This window comes from Stegodyphus dumicola, chromosome 7 (assembly GCF_044657685.1).
Source record: "Stegodyphus dumicola isolate Sdum_Otavi_A_Nest chromosome 7, ASM4465768v1".
In the NCBI taxonomy this organism is placed as follows: Eukaryota; Metazoa; Arthropoda; class Arachnida; order Araneae; family Eresidae; genus Stegodyphus; species Stegodyphus dumicola.
The window spans coordinates 18,257,339-18,269,719 of NC_140774.1; the positions used below are offsets into that span (position 1 = coordinate 18,257,339).

Below are 12,381 nucleotides of genomic sequence, written 5' to 3' on the forward strand. Positions count from 1 at the left end.
TTTGTAATTTTGCTGTTGAATCGTATACTGGCGTAAGAGCGAAGAAAATAATGCTTTGTAATAACGCTAGCGGGAGTAAGACCAACAGCAAACTGATGGACTGCGAGCCCAGCGAGAACGTAAAATACTGTTTAGAGCGAGTTTTAAAATCTTAAGCCTATAAGGTATTTCTCCCGCCTTCTAAGCGAGCATTCGCGGTGTAGTGATCTGCACGCTCAGCGCGTAACTGAGAGAAGACCGCGGTTCGATTCCCGGTGAAGGGGTTGCATATTTTTCATCTTGCCTGCTTCTAAAAAAAATACCTAATGTCTCTACAAGCCTTTCTCATTTTTTTAAAATTAAGTTTATGTTATTTTACAATAATATCATAATCTTAATTAACAATACAGCCAGGACAAGGAGTGCCAAATTAATTGCGAAATTTTAGAGATGCATTTAAAATATAAATTACGATTATCAGCTTTCAGTTTTGAGACCTATTGAGAAGCACAGTTTTGAAGTAGCACATTTAATACAATAATTATGTACACTGCGAAAAATTTAAGGAAAAAAAAAAAAAAAAAAAAAAAAAAAGAAGGAACAGTCCTATATCTCCCGTTCTACTGGAATGGTTGACAAAATTCAAATTGCGTTCTTCATGTCTCGAAAGCGCGACGTAGGATATGTATTAGATTTCTATATAGCATTTTTATAATATAGGCATTTTGACACAAATCGGACTTTTTCTGAAATGACATGCCAGTTTTTTTCACATATTTCGATATGCGATATATTTGAACCTAAATTTCGAAATGTGAAAGGAAGAATTAAACAAGTTTAATTAAAAAAAAAAAAAAGAGAGAGAGAGAGAGAGAGAGAGAGATTAACAAATATATAACAAATTCAATTACCATGGAGGAGCTAAAATTTTGAGAGCTAATTTTTTAAAAACTACTCGTGCGAGTTTTACACAACTTGGCAGTTTGGCATAATTCCGGTCGTAGAATCGAAGTATGGATAAAAACTGGCATGTCATTTCAGAAAAGTCCGATTTTGGGTCAGAATACTTATATTTGAGCACTGCTATATATAAATCTAATACATATCCTAAGTCGAACTTCCTAAACATGAAAAACGCAATTTGAATTTCGTCAATCGGACTAACAGAATGGGAGATATAGAACTTTCTTTCTTTTTTCCCCCCTTCCCGCAGTGTACAACAATGAAGGGGGGAAATTATGCGAATATTTTTAAAACTTTCAGAACGAACTTAGAGCTAAAGTGCTAGGGGTAAAATTACGCGAGGAAACACAGCATATAGGTTAGCGGGAGGTGAAAAATGAGGAAACATAGTTATTACTAGATTCTCTTTCATTAGTTTCACAATTATAATATGTTAGACACATAGATGCAGCATTTGTATTCATTAAAAACCACACAAAGATTATTCCTACACTACCACGAGGAAAGAAAAGAAGCACTCACCTTTAACTGCTATTATTTTGTATTTAACAACCACTTTTCAACAGAAGTCCTAAAAAAAGAAAGAGAACGTATTAAAAACAATTACGCATACCAGAAACAAAATACAAGCAGCAAAAAAAAAAAAAAAAAAAAAAAGAATGGAATAAACTGTTGCCAAAAAAATTCAATTTACAGCATTAAATTATTACACGTGGAAATATATACACGTATCCCTCTTTTTTTCCCGGTTTTAATTAACTTAATTTAGCTTCCCATTTCCAGGAATGAATATTCCCATCGGTCTCGTATCTAAAGAATGGCATACATTAAGTATTCCAATCCATAAATTAAACTGCTTCTTCATTACAATTAGTTTAATGACACGAATGAAAATGGAGAAGGAAGAAAAAAAAAATTCGAAATGTGCTTCCATTTTTAATCTCGCTATAGCATCAATTTAAAGAAAAAAATTCTTTTGTATTCAGTATTAAAAGCTTGCATTCATGATTCCTAAATTTAAGTGGTTCTACCTATGCCCATTTTTTCGTTTTCTGCAATTTAAAACATTCCCAAATATATATATATACGTATATTTAATAATAATTATCCATTAATTAATACATATATTTAATAATAATTATTAATTAATTTAATAATAATTATCTTAATAATAATTATAATAATTATCAGTTAACGGAGATTAAACTTAAATTGTACAGCAAATCACATAGCATTGACATTTCTTAATTCAACAGCTTTCTAATCATTTTATACTGGGTGCTCCAATAACAATCATATGATTTTAAAATAAAATTGGGAGGGGGGATCTGAAAGGTTTCAGATTTAACGGTCGCCCAGAAGAGTTTATTAAGGTTTCCTATGCTCTTGCTGATCCGTAGTCTATCAATCAGTCTGCTGTCGCGGTCAATCCTACTAACTTTTTTTTAACTTCATTATTAAGCATCGTTTTCTTCGCGCTTATGGGATGTACAATTCAACAACAAAATTGCAAAAAATTTAAAACCTGCACAGCATATGTTACGAATTCCTACTGCTTTACAGTCAAGTGGTTTATAGTCATAGGTTTTTATATTTTTTTATCTTTTCTCAGTTCATCATATCACTATTCCGTTTTCTTAGTTAAATGGCTTGTAAAACCCCCTTTTCTGTCTTTTTGTTATTAATGTTTTGCATGTTAAATTTATTAATTAAATACCATGTTCTTCGCACTTATCCTGCACAAAGTATAATTCAACAGCAAAATCACAAAATATTTTAAAACAGCATATCTTTAGAATTTCTGATAGATAGTCTCGTCCGCAGATGACAAAAACATTTCATTCCGCACAGTGTTGCCACTGATCGCTTTGAAATAGTTGAGTTTGTTAATCAAAACTTTGTTAAAGTTTTACAAAATATGAAATAGATAATAAAACAAACTCAAAATTTCAAATTTTGTCTTCCGCATGCCCATATTCGTAGGCATTACTCAATTTTCATGTCTCCTGCTTCAAAAATACCTAATGATTCTACAACGATTTAAAAGCTTTGTCGCTCAGCAAAGCGTAAGATATTTATGTTTCAAATTGCATCAGATATCTCAGCGATATAAAAGAAGCGTGTTATTTATCTTCGCATTTAATCATCAAAACAGCGATCTGGACGAAAAGTGGCTCTGCCACTGCTCAAATTAAAATTGTTTTAACTTTCAAATTCGTTCCGCAATTAATTAAAAAACTAAGCGATTTAGAAGAAATAAACGCAAATTCATTATTATTTTCAGTTATTATTATTGGCTGAGGCCGTGAAATAACATTAGCTGGATTCATTAAAATCTTTTTGTGCCTACTTTTTCTTTTTTATCATAATTATTTTAAGTGGTTGGCAAAGGTAAGTGTCTAGTGCAATAGTTATCAATCTTTTTTGCCTCATAACATCCCTTTCACCATCGCCAGACGATCATCCTCCCTCCTTTTCCAAACCCAAATAATGCGTATATATTTATTGCAATTTATATTATTTGTAATGTCCCTTGTGAACTAAATAAGTAACTTCACAACACAAGGAAATGTTGATAAATACCAAAACTTGAGAATAAAAATAGCTTTTTATATACATACACTAAATAGGTACATAAAGGGTGACCGCATCTCTCCTTAAAACTATGAAATTCCTCCCCGGGGAGGGAGTTGAGATTCCCTTGTTTAGTATAATAAAGGAAATATTTCTGACTAGATCTCTAAGGTGCTCCTTTCTATACTATCCATTTATTTCCCAACGGAAAAATCCTTTTCCTTTCCCAGGGCGGGAGAAAATCCCTGCTGGTATCTTCTCTTCGCGAAAATATGAAACAACACATCAAACGGCCTTCATGTGCACGCGCATCTCGCGAGCGAAAAGACGATGACATGTGCACGCTCCCCGTCCGTCCATCCTCCTCGGGGCTGCTGCAATTATTACACGCGCTCGTGCACGAGTCGCGTTCTGCAGCATCGATCAAAGCGCGGCCTTCGCTGCGGCCGACACGCACTTTCAAATAAAGTAATTTGTTCCGCCATTAGACGCAGTCATCCAGGTGACAAATGGTGATATCCAATTTGGGTGCACCAACCCCCAACCCCTTCCTTCCACACATCTCCTCTCCTCCATCCGCACATCGTCCACCCGCTTCTGTATGAACATGTCTGATGCACCTGTGGACTCGAAGATTCATTCGCGGTCGGAGAGACGTAATTTAACTATTAGTTTGCAGGGGCGGGGATCATGTCATTTTCCGACCCGCCTTCTGGCGGCCTATACAAGGCATTGGGGGGGGAAGATAGCGAGAGCTGTCCTGTGAATGCCGGGCTTCAAAAGATTTGAGAGAATGCGATACTTAATAGGAATCAGCGCACCAGGGATTTATACCAGGATGAGCATTTCTCAGATGACGTTGTTTCAGTTAAGTGAAAAACTGTAGCGTCTTCAGTTTTGAAAGGGTTTTCACTGGAGATTGAAGCCGAGGATGTGATATAAGCTTACTATATCATCAATTTGGAAATGAAAGCAAATGAAATCGTGGTTTTCACAAGGACCACAAGATACTAGAACCAGTCGCAGACATACAGCTAGCTATCTAGGCCGAGGGCTAAAAATCTCTTTGGCCCTTATTGGTATGATCTCCACACAATAATTAACATTCATTTGATTAAAATTAAATAGTTACAATGATTTGGAAAAAAAAATTAACACTAAAGAAAAAAGCAACTCACATCTAGCAGACACACACATATCTAAAAAAGCTTATTAATCTGCCTTTTTTTTTTTATGATTTAAAAATGTTTTCTAACTTTTCTGTGAGAAGTCAACTAATTTCCGGTCAATGACGATAATTAATTAGTTTGTTGGCTGCTTTTTCATTTCTAATTTCACCCTTTTAATGCTTCCATTTTAAATATGCTAATAAGTTACTTCATTTCAATAGAATTCTATAAATTTCAATAAAATCCCTTTTGAAGCCATTTTACAACCTTTTTCGGGTAAAAGTCCTTTATTTTGTTCGCACGCACAGGAGTCACGCAAAAAAAGTCTCCAAGATATTCGACATAGAAATTGCAAATCATATTCAGGAAATAATACTTTATAAAACGAAGCCTGCCATGACATAATGCATACATTTATAAAACGGAGGCTGATATGAGGTATTATAATACGGAATAATACATACATTTATAAAACGGTGGCTGATATGGGATATTAAAATACGGGATAATACATACATTTATAAAACGGTGGCTGATATGGGATATTATAATACGGATGATACATACATTTATAAAATGGAGGCCGATACGGGAATATTATAATGCGAGATAATACATCTACATACAAAACAGGAGCTAATATGGGAATGGCAATCAAAAGCTACTTCCGGGTCCGAACTTTAATCGGTAATAAAATTTTTGAGGCTGTTTTGGAATACGGCTATTATGGAATGTGATGAACCCTCTCTGATACGCAAAGGATTTGTCTTGATTAACCAATAGCATCAATAGCTGCAGACGAATTGCGGAGATAACGAATAATGAAAAATAATGAAAAAAAATCTATATGTCCTCTGCAACCAAAGCTGTAACATTCAATAGTAAAGCAAATGTGAAGGCAAAATGCATTCCAACAACAAACACCTGAGCCCGATTTGCCTAGTTTTTCAATTTTTTAACCTCCAGTATGCAAATGGACACATTTATCAAATGTACAGTGAATATGATATTAGGGCAGTACGGGTTTAATACGGATTTATGTAGATAGAGATTGAACGTAAATTACTGTTCCGAATTTTGTACTTACGTAGATAATTGTAGTGAAATTGTACGTGAAACAGTAGTATTTTTTTGTATAATGTAACATGAGATGTTTGAAAGAGAGAAAGCTCAGTCGGAAAAATAAAACTACAATGGCCAAGTCTAACACTGAATAAATGGCTATCTCGCTAAATTGGCGAGATATTGCATCGTTGGCGATGGTTTTGGCGACCCTTCGCCAAATTTGACAAAAATTCACCCAAAGTCTCCAAACTTGGCCACCATTTGTCGACATTTTGGCCCAGTCCCTGTACAACTACTATTGGTACTGTAATTGAATAACTAACGTGTAACTGTAACCGCACAAGAAACTTAAACCGTATATGCCTTCCAGTAATTTCGAGAAATGGAAGATACTAGAGATTTTTCGACGCCGGGGGAAAACTATATAAGACCGAAAACAACATCAGTTTCTCAGTTGTTAAGTTCAGAGTGTTGAGTAGGAGTTTGGCTTATTTAGATTCGCTTTGCAGTGCGTTGTGTTTAACGTTCTTAGTAGTCTGAAGTGTAACTGCTGACTGTACTCGTTGATACTGAGAAGAGCAGTAGGAGTATTTATTTTACTGGAAACTTTAAGAACTGTAACGTGTTTCTTTCGGCAAAAATAAATTTAATAAAGTTATCATCGGTTCTAAGTGCATTCAATCTACCACGAACCCGTACGCACGCAACATAACTTTCAGCAGCTTTCATGGGAAAGAACCATAAATGCTCACAGCAATGTCACTAAGAAATTTACTTTCGCCATAGAAATTTAAAGGATCTATAAAAGAAGTTGCTCAGTTTGCTCGAAAAGCATTCCCTTAAATTCAAAATATTCAAATATTACCAACATATACCAAAAAAATAAAATGGCTGACGATAGCCAAGACCAAAAAGGTTTAATGTGTAAACAGCCAGGAAATATCAACCATCATAAATCTTCGAAGCGCTAACGTGTAAAGGACATCACAACCGCTACAAAAAGAAGAAACCATTTCTGGAATAATGCACCTTACCTAATATCACCCCCTTATTTCAACAGATCCCAATCTTAACTGTCGCGAAAGACAAAAACACCCACGAACAGCAGCACTGACAGAGCCACCGTTAGTATCGATGTCAGGCAGAGACAAAACATGAGGCAGTAATAACGTCCTATTTGTCCAGTTTGAGACCCGCTCAGCGACAAACGGCCATAAACAAACACTAAGTCATCACATAAATCATCCGTGGACAGATTTATGGATGTTTGTAGCTAGGACTTATGGCTCGAGAAATGGACGCTATGTGCTCCTCCACTCTAACCCGCAGCTCTTTGCGTTTTTATGGGACACCCAATAGAGGCATAGCTCGAACACAACGGCACTTGCCCGTTACTTAAAAAATTATTTGGCAGTTGCCATAAAATATGCTTTATAATAAACGTCAGTTGCTTGAGAAGTTAAAACAAAGGTCCATTTCATTATGCAAGGCATTCTGCAGCCGAAGGTAGCAATCTGGGAGTAGGGGAGAACTAGGAAGAATCTCCAACCTAATATCGAAAGTTCTCTCTCAAGAAGACCTAACTCCATACTCTCACACTGAAGGCTTTCGAAGTAATTTTATGCAGCCCGCGAAGACATTTCAGTTTTATGTATTTGATGTAAATACAACAGTATTTCAGAGATTTTATAAAGTTTTGACTTATTAGAAGTCCGATATTATATTATTTTCATTTCCACTGAAAACAAACAACTAGAATTATTGGAAAAGAATGTCATTCTGCAATATTAACATTTAGCTCCCAAGACAACATGAATATTTTGCAAGTATACCGGACTTTAGATTTCAGACTAAATTGATTGAATCGGAAACGATAAAATTAGTACCGTTTTTTCCACATACTCCTCCCCTTTTCCTAGGATTTTAGCACCAGGCTCTGATATAAAAACATTCCAGTATTTTCACCTTCCTCAATGCGTTCAAAGAAAGATCTCCTTTAAATTTTAAAACGGATTTTTTCGCGTAGTGGTTGTTTCGGTCTTATTAAAAAAGACAAACCTTCGCGAATTACCTGCGAAGGTCATGCCCAACTTTTCCCTTCTAATTGTTGAATTTTATACCAGCCTAATACAAGAACCGCCGCATCACTGTGAGGCAAATGCGAAACAACATCCAGATCGCGATTTCGTTGACTCGGCTGCACATTGAACTTTTTTAATTATTTATGGGTCATTCGAGGCCTAAGGAGTAGCAGAAACAACAATAAAAACGGGCGATGTTCAAGTTTCAAGGAAGTAGAAATGAAGATATTTTAATAAGCTAATGAGCAGCCATTTCCCAATAAGCGGTACATATAATTGAATTATAAAATTAACTGCGACCGCGCTCAAGATATAACTCCAGAATGATTGCAATCTCGCTTTCCACTAGAGATTATTTAATTTCATATTCAGATTTGACACAGCCATCCAATGCCAGATTACTCAACAATGTTGTCGATTCGTAAAGCCCAATCCATTTTCGAGCGAAGCGATTCCCATATGCTCCAAAGGAGTGGGAGTGGGAATCGTCTTTAAATGAATTCGACTCAACTACTGCGAAAGCCGTTATCGATGTTTGCCACCACAGGGATCAGCGAACTCGACTTTTCGGCAGGCAGTCACGCTCCACGAATCGGAATATGGATTGTAGATATCGAGACGGAAAACGCAGGCGGCGGATTTTGTGACTCTGGGTCACAGCAGCGAACTTGACTGACTGCGACAATAGAATAAAAGGGAAGAATTTTAAAGTAAAATGGTTTTTTAAAAATACAGAGAAATAAAAAGGAAAACTGAAGTATTTATAGCAGATTTATTCAGAGAATAATGTTTAAGACGCAAAAATTACTTAGCAGAGTTTTTGACACGGTCACATAACAAGCGGCATTTTTTTTTTTTTTTTTTTTTTTTAAATTGAGAATTAAAACAGCTATAAAATAAAAATTAAAGTTCACATTACAGTGCTGCATATTTTACTTTTGGCCGCAAGTTCAAAGCAAAATTTCCCAATCATGCATCTTCACCATGAAATGAGTTAAATACTTCTTTATACATTTTTTTAATAACTAACAGCTCGCACAGCCATCCGACTAAAATTACTTAATTTCAAAAAAAAATAATAATAATAATAATAATAATAATTTGAAAAAATAAGGGAGCAAATCCGAAAGAAGTCGGTTCTTCACATCGCACTAGATGGTCTGTTAAGGATTTATGCTGCCGCTGAGAGGTTACCAGACTCCTTTTGGATTGACTCCAGCTAACAAAATTGTTTTGTCGTTTTACCTTTCTTATTAAGAACTCTTCTCTTCGCATTCACGTCATATAAAATTCAACAGCAAAATCACCAAATTTTTAGCAGCATATATTTAGAATTTCTAATATAAAGGGTAAGTGTTGGAATACATTTTTTTCAGCCTTTTCTGAGTTTGTCATTGCAACGCTCAATTTTTTTAATCACATGACTTACAGTTATTTTTTTTAACATTATTCACTTTTTGTGTGTTCTATTTTTACATATTACATTCTTCGTATTTACACCACATAAAACTGAACAACAAAATATTCGCTATATTATTTCTTCGAAAACTAGCCATTCGCGGCCAGCTGTAATTTTCAATACATAGTCTCGTGCACTGAGGATAATCCCCCCCCCGTACACTGTTGCCATTGCTCGCTTTGAAATCGTTGAGTTTCTTAATCAAAAACTCATAAATGCTTTTCAAAATATGAAATATATAAGAGAACTAATTCTTAATTTGGGCTTGACTGGGCAAATTCCCACATTCGGGTGGAGACGCACGTTATTCAAAATTAGATGGCTCTAGGTACCGTTGTTTAATCACAATGCGAGAAACATACATACATTTATGCAGATTCTTTATTATTTAACTTCTTTAAATAGCATACGAGACTCTAATATTTGGTGGCCAACAATTTAAAAAGTAATTCTCCGTTTATAGTGAATCAACGCGAAATGCCAAAACGAAATTCATAGCCCTTCTGGACTAACGCCCTTTGGGCTAACAATAATTTTAATTAGTCCAGTTGGTGTCCTTTTTAAAAAATATTTAATATTTCTAATCAGCTATCTTATTTCAATTTATTTTTATTTAAATCAAGCATAATAAAAGAGTAGAAAAAGTATTTTTATTCAAGCATTCATTCTTTTTCAATCACTTGATTTGCTACTCAGGAAAAGAAAGATTTAATTTGAAAATCAAATATCTTACACTTTACTGAATGGCACCATGCTGACGCGTGGAGAAAATAAGTATTCTACTTATTATACTTAAGTATTCAACTAAAAGTTGTTGAATTTATACAAAATATGAAACAAATGAAAAAGAGTTTCGAAATTCAAAATGTGGGCTTTCATTGCCATACGTTCGAGTGGAGGACCAGATAAAATTTAGAGCTCTATGGTGCCTTCGTTTATCCACAATGAGAACATACATATACACATGCAATTAAATTTCTTCTTATTTATTTTTTTCTAAATAATACTATATGGCATTACCATTTAGTGGCAACCATTTGAAAAGCCATTCAGAGATAAAAGTGATATGGACAAAAAGTAAGTTTCGAGATACTTGGTATAATAAACTAAGGATAGAAAGTTGGACACCAAATCTTCCTCCGCAACATCTCGCTGTAAATGTCGTCAGAAAATTTCACTGTCAGTTAGTTCCCAAGGCAACCAACTTTAGTTACAGCGTAAACTTAAAATCGAATAAAACCTCAGTAAAATACCCACCAGAACGTTCTTGTTATTAAATCACTCGCCGGCCTCTAAAGGATTCACCTACGAGAGCATCTCCAGCTCTTAACAGCACGGAACCAAAACAGAAACCGAATTATCTCCGCTCTGGCTCTTCTGGAACTCACTCTCCACGCCACCGCCCCTGCACAGCCCCAGGCAACGAACCCAAAGCAAAGAGGAAAACCTTTTTTTTTTTTTTTTTTTTTTTTTTTTTCCTCTCTCTCGTGTGCTAATAAAGTGGATGTCCTCGCAAGGCCACACAATTCGCAACAGGTAGATGTAGGATATATGCCTATTGCATGTTAATGAGACTTTTCCAGCTTGGTTGCAAAGACTATCGGGCAAGTTTGAGTAAATTGTCGTTACTGAATTTTACATTAGATATGGTGGCAAATGGAATAGATTCTAAGATAAGAAAGTACAGTACACATCGTTTTCACTGGTTAAATGAACTCATAACGCTGACATTTTCGGAACCAAGATAAATACATACTAATTGTTAGAACTAGGCCTCAGTTGTTATCTTTCTTTCATAGTTTGTCACTGTAAGAGTGGCAACCATCTGATTTTTGTTGTAGTTTGTTGTAGTTCTACGGATTTTGAAAAATAAATATCGCTTTGGAATATTAGATGTAATGTTTTTTTTTTTTTTTTTTTTTTTTTTTTTTTTTTTAAAGTTTATTAGGAGAAAGGAGAACGGTTAGTTCTTGCAAATCTCGAACACTAATCAATGGAAAAAACTGCACGTTGTTAAACTCATTTCGGCCGCTTATAAAACTCAGACTGCTAAAAGACTGATTCTTCACTGCCAGAATAACCAACTTTTAATACTTTCAAAGCTTTTCGTAATTCGCTCACAATGTCTCAGAGTCGTAGCTAGGGTTTTCAGCGCCCAGGGACAACTGAAGATTTCGCGCCCCCTACTGCTTGCTAAGGATGGAAAACATTTAATTCTAAAATGTCGTAACATCAGTTTGGCGCCCCTTGGATTCTGCGCCCGGGGACAGATGCCCCCCCTTGCCCCCCTCTAGCTATGCCCCTGCAATGTCTATAATCGTAACCCATCCAACATTAATATCTGCTCCTACAGATATAAATTCTAACATTATATCTGGTTGTAACGAAAGTTTCCGCCAAAAGAATTTCTTTAAAAAGTTGGGGGAGGGGGGAAACATGAAAGCAGTATCTTTAGTGCGGGTAGTAATCACCATCCAAATCTATGATTTTCTGCCAATGTTTTGGCAGTTTTACAAAGCCTTCGGAATACCATGGTAATCCCACCAGATACAAAGCATGATCATTTTGTCAAATTGCGCTTTGCGACGCTGCCGACGGGCGCACCGGGCGCAGACCAACCCCCTTTTCGGCCTGCGCTGTTGAAGTAAATCCATTTTTCATCACAAGTGACGATCCGGTATAGAATTTTGTTCTTTCGTTGATATTCGAGCAGATTAGCACAGGCCCGAATACGTCTGCCCTTAACTGCTTGACGAACTTGTACGTCAAGTTTATCCAATGTACATGCGACTAATGGACATGGCACTAACGTCTAACGCCTTAACATCAGCAGGCCGGTCACAGCGCTCTGTTTCTTGAATGTCATAGTCCTTGCTTTTGAACCTTCGGTACCGAACCTTCACAGAGTGATATGATAAAACATTAGTACCTAAAGCTGTACACATGATTTGGTGACATTCTGTAGCTGACTTTTTGCAACAAAACTGAAAGCAAATGATGGTTCTAATCTGGTACTTAATGATAACGATAATTTTTAAGAAATTTCACAACACAGTGTTGTAAAGCAAGATTCTTTCTTTCAAATGCCAAA

General features: G+C 35.7%; 1 protein-coding gene across 16 annotated transcripts in view; it reads right to left on the reverse strand.

The window, feature by feature from the left end:
• LOC118184279 (tyrosine-protein phosphatase Lar-like) overlaps positions 1–12,381 on the reverse strand; it is a 732,937-nt gene that overhangs the window by 345,330 nt on the left and 375,226 nt on the right. For all 16 annotated transcript variants that reach the window (XM_085819916.1, XM_085819920.1, XM_085819919.1 and 13 more), the window contains one exon: positions 1,465–1,513. The gene's annotated coding sequence lies outside the window, so the exon portion shown is untranslated. The remainder of the gene's footprint in view (positions 1–1,464; positions 1,514–12,381) is intronic.